Genomic DNA, 18,528 nt, shown 5'->3' on the forward strand with positions numbered 1-18,528 from the left:
TCCTTGGTGATTAAGGAGATTTGGGGTTATTGTTAGTTCAATGCCCTTTTTTTCAAATGAACCTGAAGTATAACTTCTCTTTATAATTTTAAATCAATCCTTGGAAAGTAAACTTGTTTGTAACTTTAATCTTTATATATATATATATATATATGATAGGCTTTAATTTTCCAAATGCCAAAATGAGAGTTTAAATTAATGCTTGTTGTGATTTCATTTGAATTTGAGTGGGCCACTTTTCTTCTGATGTTCAGAGTAGGCAGCTGTGGATAGTTTCATAGTAAGAAAATAGGGAACTTTTTGGAGTTGTTGCATTTGCTCTGTATGCTCTCTGTGTTTTGATACACTGAGCAAGGAATGTTGATGAGACATGAGGCAGAACAGCTTGTTCCTCCACAGCTATTTTGACTTTGCAATGCTGGCAATAGTAAAAAAAAAAAAAAAAAAAAAAAAGTGTGTTAACTAAGCAAACACATGGGGCTTGGAAGAAGGCTAGGGAACAGCTAGGCTATTCTTGGTATCAAGAACCCTATTGCTTAGAAACTTTTAATCCCAGTTCATGAATGCATAGTACTTGGAGTCCTACAATTCTCTAGATGTTCTTTGTCTCTCAGGGTGTTAATAGGAACAAATGGTATTGCTAATGAAGTAAAATTCAAGTTGTGTTGTTCAATAATCAAATTTTAGTATAAGAAAGATGACTTAGAAGAAGCGGTACCTCAGAGGATTCAGAATGTGATTATGGAAACCAACTTAGTTAAAATAAATACCTGTGCTACTTTAGTTATTAGTAAATACAGATTATCCTGAAGACATGGAAAATAGCAACAATGGGGATATTTTTATTAGGGGTGTTGCTAGGGATTCTAGAAGATGAATGTGGATTATAAGCTTGAGTTTTGTGGGCTATTGTTGCTGTTTTTCACTGAAGTGACAGTATGGAACCTAAGCTGAGGCTTTAAGAGGCATGGCCAGTTTCCACTGGCCTTTCTTATGCTCTTACAATTGGCCATGAGAAGAACATGTCACAAGTTGCCAAAGTTCCTTACACCTGGGGTCCCAGGGCCCCAGATACAAGGAACCAACCTAACGGTGGCCCAAGGGAGTCCAGTCAAACAACTGTTGACATGCAGATCTGTGAGGGAGAAATACATGTTTTTTTTTGTTGTTGTTGTTTTAAACCATTGAAATTTGGAGGTTTTTATTATGCAGCATTATTGCAGCACAACATGACTAATACACCTTTATCAGAGGTTGTTGGTATGAGAGAATAAGAGTGTATGTGACACAGCATTTATGTCCTGCCTCAGACTCCCTCAACATTGTTGGGTCATGCTGTCAGAGGTTTGATAGTGGTACATACTGTCACTATCTGCAGTTGCTGCAGTGTAGTCAGGTTTACTGGCTACAACTCAAGAATTTCTGACACCTCTCATCACATTTAGACTTGAAAGGAATCCCACAGTAGTGGGATCTGGCATCTTCAGTGGCCACCTAAAGAGCTAGATGACACAACCCAAAGTGTGGTGTGCTAAGCCCATGGAACAACTTTGACCAATGGGAAAATGGAGAGGGGAAAGGGAAAATAAGTACTGCTGCCCCCTTCTTTCCTTTTTACTTGGATGATTCCAGCTACACAGTTACATAGCTCATCTGAAGAAGCCCTGTAGAGCCAAGCAGATGCTTCTGCTGAAAGATCTGCTGTGTCTTTTTATAGCTTATTATGAAGCAGTGGTCAGCAACATAACAGGTCTTTTTCATAGCTTTCTATCCTTCCTTGCCTCTTCCCCCTTTTCCTCACTTTCACTGCCCTAGTTTTTATACCCCAAAATAAGCACTGGCACTTAATCTTGATTCAGGCTCTGTTTTCTATGGAACCCAAGCTAAGACCTAGATACATGTAGATCATCATGGGAAGATGAAGATGATAAAATGGTGATTATGATGATGGCAACCAATACCTAGTGATGACCACTGACTGTGTATCAAGTGATACTCTGACTGCTTTGCTATTTTTTAAAAAAAATATTTAATACAATTCATAAAATGGGTAATAGAAACTAAGAAACTTTGTTTCTTAGAGGAGGAAATCAAAGCTTTTTAAAGAGGTTTGATTATTTGGTCAAGCTCACATTGTGAGTGGAGCCCAAATATAAACCTATATATTTTGGATGTCACATCTTATGAGTTAAACCACTAAGTGACACAAATAAAATACAGAGTAGGTAACAGGTGCCAAATTACAATGTCTTATGTACTCTAGTATGTTCCAGAGTGCTTAATATAGTATATTGCATATAGCATACATTCAATATGCAATTTGTTGATTTCATAAATAGTTTATTAAGCTTCCACATATTATTAATATTCTGGTACCACCTATTATTAATATTCTGGTAAATCTAGAGTTATTCTATGTAGCACTCGTGGATCGTTCATTTTTAAAAATTAGACTAAAGAGCCATGCTTAACAATAAATCATTCTGAATCAAAAGGCTTTTTAGAATTTTATAGGGCTGAAGAGGTACCATAAAAATTATCTTTTTATGTTGTTTGAAAATAGTTGTATTGATTTGAACCTGATATATTTGGGACAAAAGAAGATTTATTACAATAGAAGTACTTTTTTAAAAAAGTAAATCCTCCTTGTTGCTTCAGTGAGGCAGCTCATTGTAGTAGAAAATCAGTGGACTAAAAATAAGTGGACTTGAATTCTTCCCTTGAGTTTTTCACTTAACGAGCTTATGAATTTGAGAGAGTTTGTCTGAGTGTGGGCTTCAGATGCATCATCTATAAAATGCAAAGTTGGTTGAAGAGTTTCTAGCTCTGACTAGCATCTGTGATTTTCCTGAAGTTACTAGGGAATCTATAGCCAGATGTCATCTGAAGGAACAGTTGCAGCTACCCATTTGATGATATGTGATGCTCTTTCCCTCTTCCAAGATTTTTTTCCTATTTCTCAGTTAGCAGATTATTCTTTAAGATTCAGTTTAAATGCTTCTTCTCTCTCTCTCTCTCTCTCTCTCTGTGTGTGTGTGTAAACTTCACCCGACTTTTTTATATAGTTTCCTATTTTTTACTTCTGAGTACCTATATTGTAATTCTTATTCCATCATTATATGATTATTTTGTATATGTGTCTGTCTCTCACTAGACCATGGGCATTGTCAAAACTACAACTAAACATTTAGTGTAGTTTAAGAAGGGAATCAATTGCAGTGGTTTTACAGAAGCCATATCTTCTTTTTAGCTTAATGTCTTGTATTCTCAGACTCTAACTCGGTATAAGAACCTTTTGAGGGCAATTTTTGTGATCATCAGATTTTTCTCTTCTCCTCTAAAGTTGTACTAGCCATGTAAATATGCAGATGTGCACAAGGCTGCTCATTGCTGTCTTGTTTGCAGTAGTGAGAAATTGGAATTATTTGTATTTGTCCTTTAGGAAAGGGATAGCTAAATTCTCCTCCTCCTTGAGTTTTCTTTCTTCTCTCCTCCTCTACTAGTTCTGCTCTCTACTCTACACTAGTGCTACGACCACCACAACTGCCACTATGGCCACCACCACTACTAATGATACAATACTGACACCACTATCAACAATTACTTACAAAGAGCTTATTGTATTGGAGAAGGGAGTGGAGGAAACAGTGTTTTGGATGGTGGTAGAGAAACTTTTTGATATATTACATATTTTAAAAGGACAAGACACTCTTTTTATGATTAGTGATTTCATTTGTTCTTTCTACGAAATCTTTACCAAGTCTAAGATCTTGAAAATATTGTCCTATGTTTTCTTTGAGAAACACTATGGTTCTAGCATTTATGTGGAAGTCTATGTTAGATCTCATAGGTTTTTGCGCATGGAACAAGGTAGGAGTTGAGGTTTAATTCTTTTCCATATGAATATCTAATTGTTCCAGTACTTTTTGCAAAATGGTTTTCTTTTCCTAATAAATGTACGTGGTACATTGGTCAATAATCAATTGACCTAAACAGGTGGCTGTATTTCTGAACTGTGTATTCTATTTATCCATATTATCCCTAAGCCAATACCACAACTGTTTTGATAGCTTTATCAGCTGGTATAAGTTCTACAACTTTATCTCTTTAAAATATTATTTTGTATGATCTGGGTCATTTGTATTTCCATGTAAATTTTATTTTATTTTATTATTATTATTTTTAATGAATTTATTTTTTATTGGTGTTCAATTTGGCAACATATAAAATAACACCCAGTGCTCATCCCGTCAAGTGCCCCCCTCAGTGCCCATCACCCATTCACCTCCCCCCACCCCCCCCCCCGCCCTCCTCCCCTTCCACCACCCCTAGTTCGTTTCCCAGATTTAGGAGTCTTTCATGTTCTGTCTCCCTTTCTGATATTTCCCACTCATTTTTTCTCCTTTCCCCTTTATTCCCTTTCACTATTTTTTATATTCCCCAAATGAATGAGACCATATAATGTTTGTCCTTCTCCGATTGACTTATTTCACTCAGCGTAATACCCTCCAGTTCCATCCACATCGAAGCAAATGGTGGATATTGATCCTTTCTCATGACTGAGTAATATTCCATTGTATACATAAACCACATCTTCTTTATCCATTCATCTGTCGATGGACACCGAGGCTCCTTCCACAGTTTGGCTATTGTGGACATTGCTGCTAGAAACATCGGGGTGCAGGTGTCCCGGTGTTTCATTGCATCTGTATCTTTGGGGTAAATCCCCAACAGTGCAATTGCTGGGTCGTAGGGCAGGTCTATTTTTAACTCTTTGAGGAACCTCCACACAGTTTTCCAGAGTGGCTGCACCAGTTCACATTCCCACCAACAGTGTAAGAGGGTTCCCTTTTCTCCGCATCCTCTCCAACATTTGTGGTTTCCTGCTTTGTTAATTTGCCCCATTCTCACTGGTGTGAGGTGGTATCTCATTGTGGTTTTGATTCGTGTTTCCCTGATGGCAAGTGATGCAGAGCATTTTCTCATGTGCGTGTTGGCCATGTCTATGTCTTCCTCTGTGAGATTTCTCTTCATGTCTTTTGCCCATTTCATGATTGGATTGTTTGTTTCTTTGGTGTTGAGTTTAATAAGTTCTTTATAGATCTTGGAAACTAGCCCTTTATCTGATACGTCATTTGCAAATATCTTCTCCCATTCTGTAGGTTGTCTTTGAGTTTTGTTGACTGTATCCTTTGCTGTGCAAAAGCTCCTTTTCTTGGTGAAGTCCCAATAGTTCATTTTTGCTTTTGTTTCTCTTGCCTTCATGGATGAATCTTGCAAGAAGTTGCTGTGGCCAAGCTCAAAAAGGGTGTTGTCTGTGTTCTCCTCTAGGATTTTGATGGAATCTTGTCTCACATTTAGATCTTTCATCCATTTTGAGTTTATCTTTGTGTATGGTGCAAGGGAGTGGTCTAGTTTCATTCTTCTGCATGTGGCTGTCCAATTTTCCCAGCACCATTTATTGAAGAGACTGTCCTTTTTCCAGTGGATAGTCTTTCCTCCTTTGTTGAATATTAGTTGGCCATAAAGTTCAGGGTCCATTTCTGGGTTCTCTATTCTGTTCCATTGATCTATGTGTCTGTTTTTCTGCCAGTACCACACTCTCTTGATGACCACAGCCATGTAAATTTTAGAATCAGTCTTTCAATTTCTTTAAAAAAGACTGTTAGGATTTTGATAGAGTTTGCATTGAGTATATACGTTTATTTGGGTGAAATAGAAAATGGCAATGCTGAAAATTTAAATCTATGCACATGGTATATCCATTTATTCAAATCTTTAATTCTCATCAGAAATGTTTTATAGTTTCAGGGTAGAGGTCTTGCATAGCTTTCAGTAAATTTCTTAGATATTTTATATTATTTGATACCATTTTATATGATACTTCTTTCTAACTTTTTACTTTTCCATTGTTTATATAGAAGTACATTTCCTCCAGAGTTTTCCATTGCTCCCTCCTTTAAACCCCCCATGCCTTACTCATGTCTGTGTAATCACTGATCTGCTTTTGGTCATTGTATATTAGTTTGCACTTCTAGAATTTTATATACATAGAATCATAGAGATAATACTCATTTTGTCATTCAGCATAGTTATTTTGAGATTCAGTCATGACGTAGCATATATCAGTTTATTCAGTTTTGTTGCTGTGTAGTATTCTATTTGGTGAGTATGCCATAATTTGGACATTTGGATTCTTTCTAGTTTGGGACATTAAAAATAAAGATATTGTGAACATCTGTATACAAATCTATATATGGATATATTCTTTCATTTATCTTAGATAAATACCTAAGAATGAAATAGCTGGATTTTGTTATATCTTTAAAAAACCTGTCAACTGTTTTTTAAAGTTGTACTATTTTTTAAATTTTTTTTTGAGATTTTCTTTATTTATTCATGAGAGACACACAGAGAGAGAGAAAGGCAGAGGCACAGGCAGAGGGAGAAGCAGGCTCCATGCAGGGAGCCTGATGTGGGACTTGATCCCAGGTCTCCAGGATCAGGCCCTGGACTGAGGGCAGGCACTAAACTGCTGAGCCACCCGGGCTGCTCAAAGTTGTACTATTTTTAAATTTTGGCATATCAGTGTATGAGAGTGCCAGTTCCTCCATATCTTCATCAATACTTGCTATGATCAATTCCTCTTTATTTACTTTTAATACATAATTTTAGCCATTCCGTTATGTGGATAGAAGTGTCTCATTGTGGTTTTAACTTGCATTTTTCTTATTCCTAACAGTATTAAGCATCTTTGTATGTGCTTATTTGCCATTCATATATGTATGTACGTATGTATGTATGTATGTTTTGTTGAAGTGTCTGTTCAAATCTTTAGTCCTTTAAAAAAATGAGTTGTTTTCTTATAAATTTGAGGATCCTTATATATTCTGGATACAAGGTTTTTTTTTGTTTTTTTTTTTAAATCATCTATATCATTTGGAACTATATTCTTCCAGCCTGTGGCTTATCTTCTCATTTTCTTAACAGCATCTTTTGAAGAGCAGAACATTTTGATTTTGATAAAGCCCAATTCACTAGTTTATTCTTTCATAGATTGTGCTTTTGTTGCATCTAAACAATCTTTGCCTGTCACAAGGTCATAAATTTATTCTCCCATGTTTTTTGCTAGAAGTTTTATATTTTTAGGATTGTACAGTTATATCCATGATCCATTTTGAATTACTTTTGCATGTGGTTCAAGGTGTAGATTGAAGTTTATTTTTTGCCTGTGGATATCTAGTTGTTCCAGCATCATTGTTGAAAAAGCTATTTTTTCTCCATTAGATTTCCTTTGTACCGTGTAGATAACATATATGTGTTGATCTCTTTCTTCGTTGATCTACTGGTATATATTTATACAAACACCACATTCTCTTGATTACTTAAAAGAAGTTTTACAATCAGGTAGTGTTAAATCTTCAATTCTTCTTTTCCAAGGTTGTTGTTGACTATTTTAGGTTCTTTGCTTTTCCATTTGTGTTTTATTAATTTCAATTTGTCAATTTCTACAAAAATCCTACTGGATTTTTGATTGGAGTTGCCTTGAATTTGTAGATCAATCTGGGAAATGACACCTTAACAATATGCAGTCTTCTGGTCAATGTATGTGTTATACCTTTCTATTTAATTTGGTTTTTATTTAATTCCTCTCAGTAGTGTTTTGAGGTTTTCAGTGTATAGGTATTCCACATATCTTTGGATGATATTTCCCTAAGTATATTTTTTGATGCTATTGGTAAGTGGCATTTGAAACATTCAATTTCCGGTTACTTCTTGCTAGTATACAGAATTCAGCTGATTTTTGTATACTGCTTTTGTATCCCAAAACTTTGCTAAATTCACTTTTTAGTAGCTTTTACTAGGTCCTATCAAATATTTACATAGATGATCATATTGTCTGTGAATAGAAATTTTATATGCTATTTATTCTGATCTATATGCCTTTTGTTTCTTTTTCTTTTCTTATTGCACCAGTTAGAAGCTCCAGTAAAAAATCAAATAGAAGAAGAGAGTGGATATTCTTGTCTTGTTCTAATTTTTCATCTTTACGTATGGTGTTAGCTGTAAAATTTTCATAGATGTCTTTTATCAGATTGAGGAAATTCCCTTAAATTCCTTCTATGCTGAGTGATTTTATCATGAATGGATATTGGATTTTTGTCAAATGTTTTATGTGCCTATTTTGCAAACATTATACGGTTTTTCTTTTTTTTTTAAGTTTGTTAATACAGTGAATTATATGTATAGATTTCAGACGTTAGAGCAACATTGGATTCCTGAGTAAACCTCATTTGGTCATTATCCTTTTTAAGTATAGTTAGATTCAATTTGCTAAAATTTTGTTAGAATTTTTATGAGGAATATTGATCTGCAATTTTTTATAGTGCCTTTAATTTCGTTATCAGGGTAATACTGGTCTCAGTAAAACTTGGGAAGTATTCTTCCCTTTTCAATTTTCTAGAAGAGATTGTGTAACGTTGGTATTTCCTTCTCAAATGCTTGGTATAATTCCCCAAGGAAACCATCTAGGCTGGAAGTTTTCTTGGTAGAGGCTTGTTAACTACAAATTTAATTTCTTTACATGATTTTGTTAAAGCCAAACTTGGAGGAAATCTAAAGTATTAAATGTGTTATGTTCAAAATAAAGAAAAATCTCAAATCAATAATTTCAATTCCCACCTTAAGAAGTAAAAAAAATAAGTTGAAATTGAGTAATTTAAATAGAAAAAAGAAACAATATAAAGAACTGACATTAACAATGATGCTATACATATCAAAATAACACTCGGAAAATTCTGAACAACTCTATGCCAATGAGTTTATCAAATAAGATGAAATAAAAATTTTGAAATGTATAAAATACCAAAACTTACTAAAAAAGAAGTAGATTACATGAATAGATCTCTATTAAGTAGTTTGTACTTTCTTTCTTTTTTTTTTGATCTGGCTTCTTATATTAAGTATAATTATTTTGAGATTAATCCATGATCAAAACTCCTCTATGCTTATGCTGATTTTCTATGTAATTTCGCTGTTACTGAAAGTGGAGTATTTAAATCTCTATCTATAAATGTGCATCTGTCTAAATTTCCTTGTAGTTCTATCAGTTCTGTTTCATACATCTTAGAGTTCTGTTATTAGGTCTTTAAAACATTGTATCCTTTTAATTATTTGACCCTCACTACAAAATGACCCTCTTAATTTTGGTAATATTATTCCTTCTGAAACCTGTTTTGTATGATATCAATATATCCACTCCATTTTTCTTTTTATTAGTAAGATTTATCTTTTTATGCCCTTTGACTTTCAACTTATTCATATCTTCATTTTCAGCAAGTGTTTCTCGTTAGCAACATTTTAGTTGGGACTTGATTTTTCTTTAAAATTCAGCTTGCCAAACTCTGGAATGTTTAGACCATTTGTATTCAGGATGATTATTATTATGGTTAGGTTTAAACTTAATATCATTTTGATATTTGTTTTCTATTTGTCCTACCTGTTCATTGTTTCTTCTTCTTTAAGTTTTTATTTAAATTCCACTTAGTTAACATACATTGTAATATTAGTTTCAGTTGTACAATATAGTGATTCAACACTTTGCTTTTTTTTTTTTAAAGATTTTATTTATTTATTCATGAGAGAGACACACGCACACAGAGGCAGAACACAGGCAGAGGGAGAAGCAGGCTCCATGTAGGAAGGCTGATGTAGGACTCGATCCTGGGACCCCGGATCACACCCTGAGCCAAAGGCAGACGCTCAACCGCTGAGCCACCCAGGCGTCCCAATTCAGCACTTTCATTACAACACCTGGTACTCATCACAAATGCACTCCTTAATCCCCATCACCTATTTCACCCAACCCCTTACTCACCTCTCCTCTGATAATCATCAGTTTGGTTTGTTCTCTAGAGTTAAGACTGTTTCCTGGATTGCCCCTCTCTTTTTTCCCCCTTGACTTATTTGTTTTATATCTTAAATTCTACATATGAGAGAAATCATATGGTATTTGTCTTTCTCTGACTTATTTCAATTAGCATAATATTCTCAAGCTCCATTTACATGGCTGCAAATGGCAAGATTTCATTCTTTTTTATGGCTAATATTCTATTGTGTATATATACCACATGTTCTTTATATATTGTGTATATATACCATTCAGTGGACACGGGCTACTTCCATAATTTGACATTGTTGATAACGCTGCTAGTAAACATCGGTGTGCATGTGTCCCCCTCCCCCATTTTTTTGAGGGGCGAGAAGGGCAGAGGAGAGGGAGAGACAGAATTTTACTTAAGCAGGCTCCATGCTTAGCATGGAGTGTGACGTGGGCTTAATCCCATGAACCTGAGATCATGACCTGAGCTGAAATCAACAGTCAGATACTTAACTGACTGAGCTACCCAGGCACCCTGGACATGTATCACTTTGAATTAATAATTGTATATTTTTTGGGTAAATACCTAGTAGTTTAATTGCTGGGTCATATGGTAGTTCTATTTTTAAGTTTTTGAGGAGCCTCCATACTGTTTTCCACAATGGCTGCACCAGTTTGCATTCCCACCAACAGTGTAAGAGGAGTCCCCTTTCTCCATATATTCACCAATACCTGTTTCTTGTGTTGTTGATTTTAGCTATTCTGACAGGTGTGAGGTGTTGTCTTATTGTAGTTTTGATTTACATTTCCCTGATAATGAGTGATATTGAGCATCTTTTCATGTATCTGTAGGTCATCTGTATGTGTCCTTTGGAAAAAATGTCTATTCATATCTTCTGCCCATTGGGAGAATCCAAATGAATTGGATTACTCATTTTCTTGGTGTTGAGTTTTATGAGTTCTTTATATATTTTGGGTACTAACCCTTTATTGGATATGTCATTTACAAATATCTTTTCCCATTGTCTAGGTCGCCTTCAGTTTAGTTTTGTTGATTGTTTCTTTACTGTGCAGAAGCTTTTTATTTTGATGTAGTCCCAATAGTTTATTTTTGCTTTTGTTTCCCTTATCTCAGGAGACATATCTAGAAAGATGTCAAAGAGGTTACCGTCTATGTTTCCCTTTAGGATTTTTTTTTTCCCTTTAGGATTTTTCTGGTTTCAGGTCTCACATATAGGTCTTTAATCCATTTTGAATTTATTATTATTATTATTATTATTAAAGATTTTTTATTTATTTATGAGAGACACAGAGAGAGAGACAGAGACAGAGAAACAGAGACACAGGCAGAGAGAGGCAGGCTCCATGTAGGGAGCCTGATGTGGGACTCTGTCCTGGGTCTCCAGGATCATGCCCTGGGCCGAAACTGGCCCTAAACCACTGAGCCACCAGGGCTGCCCCATTTATAATTTATTTTTGTGTTTGGTGTTAAAAAAACGTCTGGCTTCGTCCTTTTGCAAGTTATAATACAAAGTCGTAATAATCAAAACAGTGTGGTACTGGCACAAAAATAGACACAGATAAATAGAACCAGATAGAAAACCTAAAAATGAGCCTACAACTGTATAATCAGTTAATCTTCAACAAATGGTGTTGGGAAAATTGGACCAGCAACATGCAAAAGAATGAAACTTTTTTTTTCTGCCTTCTTTTGGATTAATTGAACATTTTTCATGATTCCATTTATATACTCTCGGCTTAAGGCTTTAAATCTTTTGTTTTATTATTTTAGTTTTGCTTTAGGGTTTATTGTATACATCTTAAACTTATAAAAGTCTACCGTGAAGTGATATTATACCACTTTACATATAGTATAAGAATTAGATAATGCTATATTTTTATTTATTTCTCCTAATCTTTATGCTATTGTTAGCATATATTTTACTTTGATATATGCTATAAATTGCATGCTACATTGCTATTATTTTGGTGTAATACTCAATTATTTTAAAAAGAGATTTTTTAATAAGGATTTTATTTATTCATGAGAGACAGGGAGAGGGAGAGAGAGAGAGAGAGAGAGAGAGAGAGAGGCAAAGACATAGGCAGAGGGAGAAGCAGGCTCCCTTTGGGTAGCCCGATGTAGGACTCCATCCCAGATCCTCAGATCATGCCCTGAGCTGAAGGTAGATGTTCAACCACTGAATCACTCAGGCATCCCTAAAAGAGATTTAAATAAGAAAAATATCTAATGTATTTGGTCAAGTAGTTATCCTTTCTAGTGCTCTTCATTCCTTGATGTAGATCCATATTCCTATCTGGTATCAGTTTTCTTCTTCCTGAAGGGCTTTCTTTAACATTTTTCGTGGTGTGAGTCTCTTGGGAGGGGCAGAGGGAAGGGAGGAGAGAGAGAATCTTAAGCAGGCTCCATGCCCAGGTTGGAGCCAAGGCTTGATCTCATGACCCTGAGATCATGACCTGAGCTGAAATTAAGAGTCTCATGTCTTAACTGATTGAGCCACCCAGGCGCCTTGGATATAGAATTTTAGATTGACACTTTCTTTCATAAAGATGTTCCTTCACTATCTTCTTGCTTTATTGATTCCCATGGAAAATCTGCCATGAACTTTGTTTTTGTACCTCTGTCATGTGCATGTGTGTCTGTTTAATTGGGTTGTTTTTAATATTTTCTCCACATAACTGATTTTAAGCAGTGATATGATGTGCCTTGGTGTAGTTTTTTATGTTTAGGTTTGTTCATGTTTCTTGAGCTACTTAAATCTGTAAGATTGTATTTTTTATCGAATTTAGAAATTTTTTGCCATGAAACTTTTTTCTGTCTGATGCTTCTCTCCTCTCGTTTGTGAGCATGGCACATATGCTAGACTGCTTGAAGGTGTCCCACAGTTCATTGATGCTCTATTCACATTTAAAAAATTCTTTTTTTTCCCTCTATTTTCATGTTAGATAGTATCTATAGCATCAAGTTCACTAATGTTATTTTTCCTTGTTAGTGTTTAATCTACAACTAATTCTCTCCACTTTTCACTGCATGCACTGTATATTTCATCTCTAAAAGTTTGATTTGGGCCTTTTCTATATGTTCCACATCTACTCAATTTTTTCAACATATGGACTGCATTTACAATATTCTTGTAATGTCCTTGTCTGTTAATTCTATAATCTGTTAGTTTTAATTAGTATTCAATTAACTATTTTCCTCATTATGGTTTTTATTTTCCTACTTTTTCATATGCTTGGAAAATTTTCATTTCATGTCAGTTATAGATATATATACAGATATATTTTACCTTTTGCTTCCTGGTTATTTTTCTTCTAAATATACCTGAATATTATTTTAGGATTCCATTAAGTTACTTGGAAATAGTTTGATCCTTTAGGTCTTGCTTTTAAAATTTGTTAGATGGGGGCTTGACCAGTGTTCATTTTAAGATTGTTTTCCATTACTTAGGTAAGACCTTCTGTATACTCGATCCAATGCCCTATGAATCTTGGAGTTTTCCAGTCTGGTGGAAATAGGCATTATTACTTCTAGGCCTGTGTGGATACCAGATCTCTTTCCTGAGGGTGATTCTTTTCCTGGACCTGTGTAATTTCCTCACATGTCTGTGCTGAATACACAGGGTGACCTTTAGTGGATTCTTGGGTTTTCCTTGTGTGCAGCTCTCTTTTCTCTGATACTTTGTAACAAGCTCTTGCTGCTTTGAGTCTTGGACCCTCACCACTATCTCCCTAACTCAGTGTATCTCTTGGCCTCTGCCTGGGGTTTCTCTTACAGGAATTTCCATCTTGAGGTGTGGCCCAGCCCCAGAGCTTGCCTCAGTCTTCCCACTCCCAATCTCTAGGAACCCCTATTCTTTATTGAGAGTGACTTTCACACCGTTGTTTTATATATTTTGTCTATATTTTATTTGTTTCAGGCAGGAGGATAAATCTAGTCCCTCTTACTCTGTCATGGCCAGGAGCAGATTTGTTTGATTGATTTTTTGATTGTCAAACCAACCTTGAATTTCTTCATGCTCACCTTATTGATACACCCCATTTGACCATGATTTTTTTTAATAATGCTGTTTTGAATTTTTTAGAGGATTTCCAGTATATACAGAGGATACTGGCCTTTTTGGTCAGGTTTGTCAGATTCTTGGTTCTGGGATTATGTTGGTCTCATAAAAATGAGTTGGGAAATGTTGGCTCTATTTCATGAGAGTTTTATTTTTTTTTTTGTTATTCTTTTCTAGTTTCTTAAAGCTTAAATGATTGATTTTACACTGATATTTTAAAAATCTAAGTGTTTAAATTATAGATTACTTTTTAAGCACTATTGTAACCGCACAAAATAATTATGTTGATTTGTGGGAGAGAGATTTTGAAATCTCCAACTATGAATGTAAATCTGTCTTTTCTCCCTTTAGTTCCATCAGCTTTTATTTCATTTTCTTTAAAAATCTGTTGAGATGAATATACATTTAGGATTCTTATGTATTCCTAACAAATTCATCCTTTGTGACTTTGAAATTTCCTCTTTTTCTACTGGATTCTTTGTTTTTGATGACAAATCAGATGTAATTCTCAACATTGTTCTTTTGTATGTATTTTTTTTTTCCTCTGGCTTCTTTTTAGCATTTTTTTTTTTACCATCTTTGGCTTTCAGCATTGTGACTCCAGTGTACATAGGCATGGATTTTTTGTGTGTTTATCTTCTTTTGAAGTTACTATGATTCTTGATTCTGAGGTTTGATGATTTTTTTTTTTTGCCACTTATAAAAAAAATTTCTTGGTCATTATGTCCTCAAATATTTCTCCTGACTAATTTTCTATTCCTCCCAATGAACCTGAAAGTTTATTAGGCTATTTATTATTTCCCACAGATCACAGACTCTTTCCAGTTTTTCCACTCTTTTCTTTCCCTTTTATATATATATAATATATATATATTATATATATATTATATATATTTTTTAATTTCTTTATTTATTTATGATAGACATAGAAAGAAAGAGAGAGAGGCGGAGACACAGGAGGAGGGAGAAGCAGGCTCCATGCCAGGAGCCTGACATGGGACTCGATCTTGGGACACCAGGATCGCGCCCTGGGCCAAAGGCAGGTGCCAAACTGCTGAGCCACCCAGGGATCCCCTTTTTCTTTCCCTTTTAATTTCATTTTTTTGGATAGACTTAAGACTTACCTAAAGTCCACTGCTTTTCTTTGCTCTTAATAGTCTGTGGTTAAGTTCATAAGTGTATTCTTTTTTTTTTTTTTTTTTAAAGATTTTATTTATTTACTTGAGAGAAAGAGAGAGAGAGCAAGAGCTGTAGGGGGAGAGGCAGAGGGAGAAGCAGACTCCTGGCTAGGCAGGGAGCTCAATGTAGGGCTTGATCCCCAGACCCTGAGATCATGCCCTGAGGCCAAGGCAGGTAGGTGCTTAATGGACTGAGCCACCCAGGCACCTCCATAAGTGTATTCTTTATCACTGATATTATGTTGTCATTTGTGGCATTTCAGTTTGGTTCCTTTTTATACTTTCCCTTTCTCTGCTGAAATTCTCCATGGATTCATGAATGTTGCTCACTTTTTCCACTAAATTCTTTGACACAGTTATCATATTTATTTATTTTTTTAAATTTTTATTTATTTATGATAGTCACACAGAGAGAAAGAGAGAGAGGCAGAGACACAGGCAGAGGGAGAAGCAGGCTCCATGCACCGGGAGCCCGACGTGGGATTCGATCCCGGGTCTCCAGGTCGCACCCTGGGCCAAAGGCAGGCGCCAAACCGCTGCGCCACCCAGGGATCCTATCATATTTATGATAAAATTATTTACTGAAAATTTTAACATCTAGGCTCTCTAGTGTCTGATTCTATTGATTTTTTCTTGTTCAATTGCTCACGTTTTCTTGCTTCATTGTGCTTGTCATAATTTTTTAAACTGCACGTTGGACATTGAGAGTGAAAGAAAAAAATAATTAGAGGTTGAAGTAATGAGTATTTACCCCAGAAAAGTACACGCCCTTTTCTCTGTTGAGTCTTGGTTTGTGAAGGCTGAGTGAATTTGATGTATGTTTGAGATGTGTGTGTGTATTGTTTTAGCTTTAGATTGTTTTGCCACTGACTTTAAATGTTTTGAGAACAGAATCAGGAGTTTTTCAATATTAGGGTTTGTAATTTCAGCACTGGGAAGATTTTAGAAATTCCTTTATGCTTCCAGCCTGTTTTGTTTGTTGGGAGTTCTCTTTGTTTTCCTGATCCTGGTTTTATTCTTGTCAATGGGTCTTTCTTCTTCCCGTTGCTCTCCTTCCAGTCTTTGGCATCTAGTGCATTGTACTTGATGATAGTTCACAATGCCTTGAGGAATTCCTCTCAGGTTTCCTCTCATTTCTGGTTTCAGTTGCAACTGTCTTGACCTAGGCAAAACCCCAGATTTTCTCAGACAAATTTCTTTCATCTCCTCTGCCCTGACCCCAGCCTTCATTGGGATGCTGTTTATATTTAGGGAAGTCCTCACATGCCTCATGGATATCTCTCTTAGATTTTCTAATTTTCCCCAGTCTTCAGTGTAATACTCCTATGCACTCAATGAATGCCTACTATGTACTCAATGAATGTACCCCGTCATGGTTGGTGTGGGGGGTGGCCGCTGTCCAGCCACCCCGGTGGACACCCTGTGGTGGCCTGGCCACCAGTGTCCCGGAGAGCATCTGGGCGGCTGCTCTGTGCCATACCCCGAGGCCACGGCCATTTGGAACAGGTCTCACAAAGGGATCAGTAGTCCTTTCCGCATTTCGTGATGCCGTATTTATTTTCTTTGGGTGATTGATTCCTTTGACCTGGCGTTGTAGGTTTTCACCAAGTAACCAGTCCAGGAGCGAGCAGACCTGCCCTTTCTCACTGACACTATGCCAGATGCTCCCAGAGCAATGACAAGACGGGAAACACTTTATTTTTTCACAATTAAAATAAGAGTTGTAGATTAATACACAGTGATCATGCATGGGAAGGAGTGAGATACACACTTCTATTGACTGTAAAATGGAATTTAAAGGAAGGTTTGTGTTACTTGTTGAGTTGAAATAAATCCTTTATACTGGGAAAAAAAAAAGTCTGACAGGTGGATACAGCCTCATTCTGTGGATGGGCTTCCTTGAATTTCTAAGATGTCAAACCAGTCTATAGACAGGTGCTAATAATAGTTCTTTAAGATTCATATAGTTTCTGCCTATTCCCCTTCTCTGATGCATTCTATTTCCTGATACTTTATCAGGGATGAAAGCATTCATTGGTCTTTCTCCTACAATGGGATCATGAATATAGATTTTAGTTAATTTACCTCTATTTGTGTCCCCCCACTTTATTGATAGGTTAAAGAAAAAGCTATGGTTTTGTATATTATCTGCCTTTCCCTTAGTCTTATGTCTGAGCAATCATCTCTATAATTTCTAAATTTTAACCTTCTTGTATAATTAAAAAAGTTCGGGATCCCTGGATGGCTCAGCGGTTTAGTGCCTGCCTTCGGCCCAGGGCCTGATCCTGGAGTCCTGGTATCGAGTCCCACGTCGGGCTCCTTGCATGGAGCCTGCTTCTCCCTCTGCTTGTGTCTTTGCCTCTCTCTCTCTCTCTCTGTGTCTCTAATGAATAAATAAATAAATTTAAAAAAAATTAAAAAAATAAAAAAGTTCTTAAAAGGAAGCATTGTGCTAAAGTCAGATGAGTTTTTAAAGTAGAGTACTACTTCTTACTGTCTGTGTAGCTTTGAGTAAATTAGTTCTCTGGACCTGCTTTGTCCACTTTACAAGGTAGATTTTTTTTTTACAAATTTTTTTTAAAAATTTTTATTTATTTATGATAGTCACACAGAGAGAGAGAGAGAGAGGCAGAGATACAGGCAGAGGGAGAAGCAGGCTCCATGCACCGGGAGCTCGACGTGGGATTCGATCCCGGGTCTCCAGGATCGCGCCCTGGGCCAAAGGCAGGCGCCAAACCGCTGCGCCACCCAGGGATCCCCTACAAGGTAGATTTTTAACTCCATGTGGGCAAAGACCAGATCTGAATTTAATTGTCATTGCATCCTCAGTGCCTAGCAAAGTATTTAGCATGCAATAAGCACTAAGTGGATTGTTATTATAACAATAAAAGCAAAGCAATTAGAAAAAGGAAATTGGATCTGATTTTATAAATTTTTAAGCTCTAATTTTTTAAATTGAGTTTTTTAAGTTTAATGAATAGAATATATTTCTTAACCAGGAGGAGTCCATAGAACTCTATAGATCTGCAGATTTATTCGAGTTTGAAAAATATTGGGTTAGAAGATGGGTAAGAGATTGATGTTTGTGTGCTTATTAGAAAATCTGAATAGAAAGTGTGATTTTCATAGGAAAGCCTTAATTGAGAAAGAAACCTGAGGGTATATAGGTCCACATTCTGCATTGCAAAGATATCCTGGCTTGATAAAAATGCCTACCCTAACAGGGTTAATAGTCACATTGAGAGATATACAGGCAGAACCCCTGGGTGTGTACAGAACTCCAGGAAAAAGCTGAGAGAGTGTGTTCCTACTGGCTTAAATACTGTGATAATATGAGGTGGGCAGGCAGCAGAGAAGATCGTGTGTGCGTGGGTGTGTATACAACAGA

General features: G+C 36.0%; 1 long non-coding RNA gene across 1 annotated transcript in view; it reads left to right on the forward strand.

Annotated features, from left to right (window-relative positions):
• The window catches only part of LOC140623563 (uncharacterized), a 57,893-nt gene that overhangs the window by 35,997 nt on the left and 3,368 nt on the right, over positions 1-18,528 (forward strand). The gene's annotated exons all lie outside the window — the stretch shown is intronic.

Source organism: Canis lupus, chromosome 33 (assembly GCF_048164855.1).
Source record: "Canis lupus baileyi chromosome 33, mCanLup2.hap1, whole genome shotgun sequence".
In the NCBI taxonomy this organism is placed as follows: domain Eukaryota; kingdom Metazoa; phylum Chordata; class Mammalia; order Carnivora; family Canidae; genus Canis; species Canis lupus.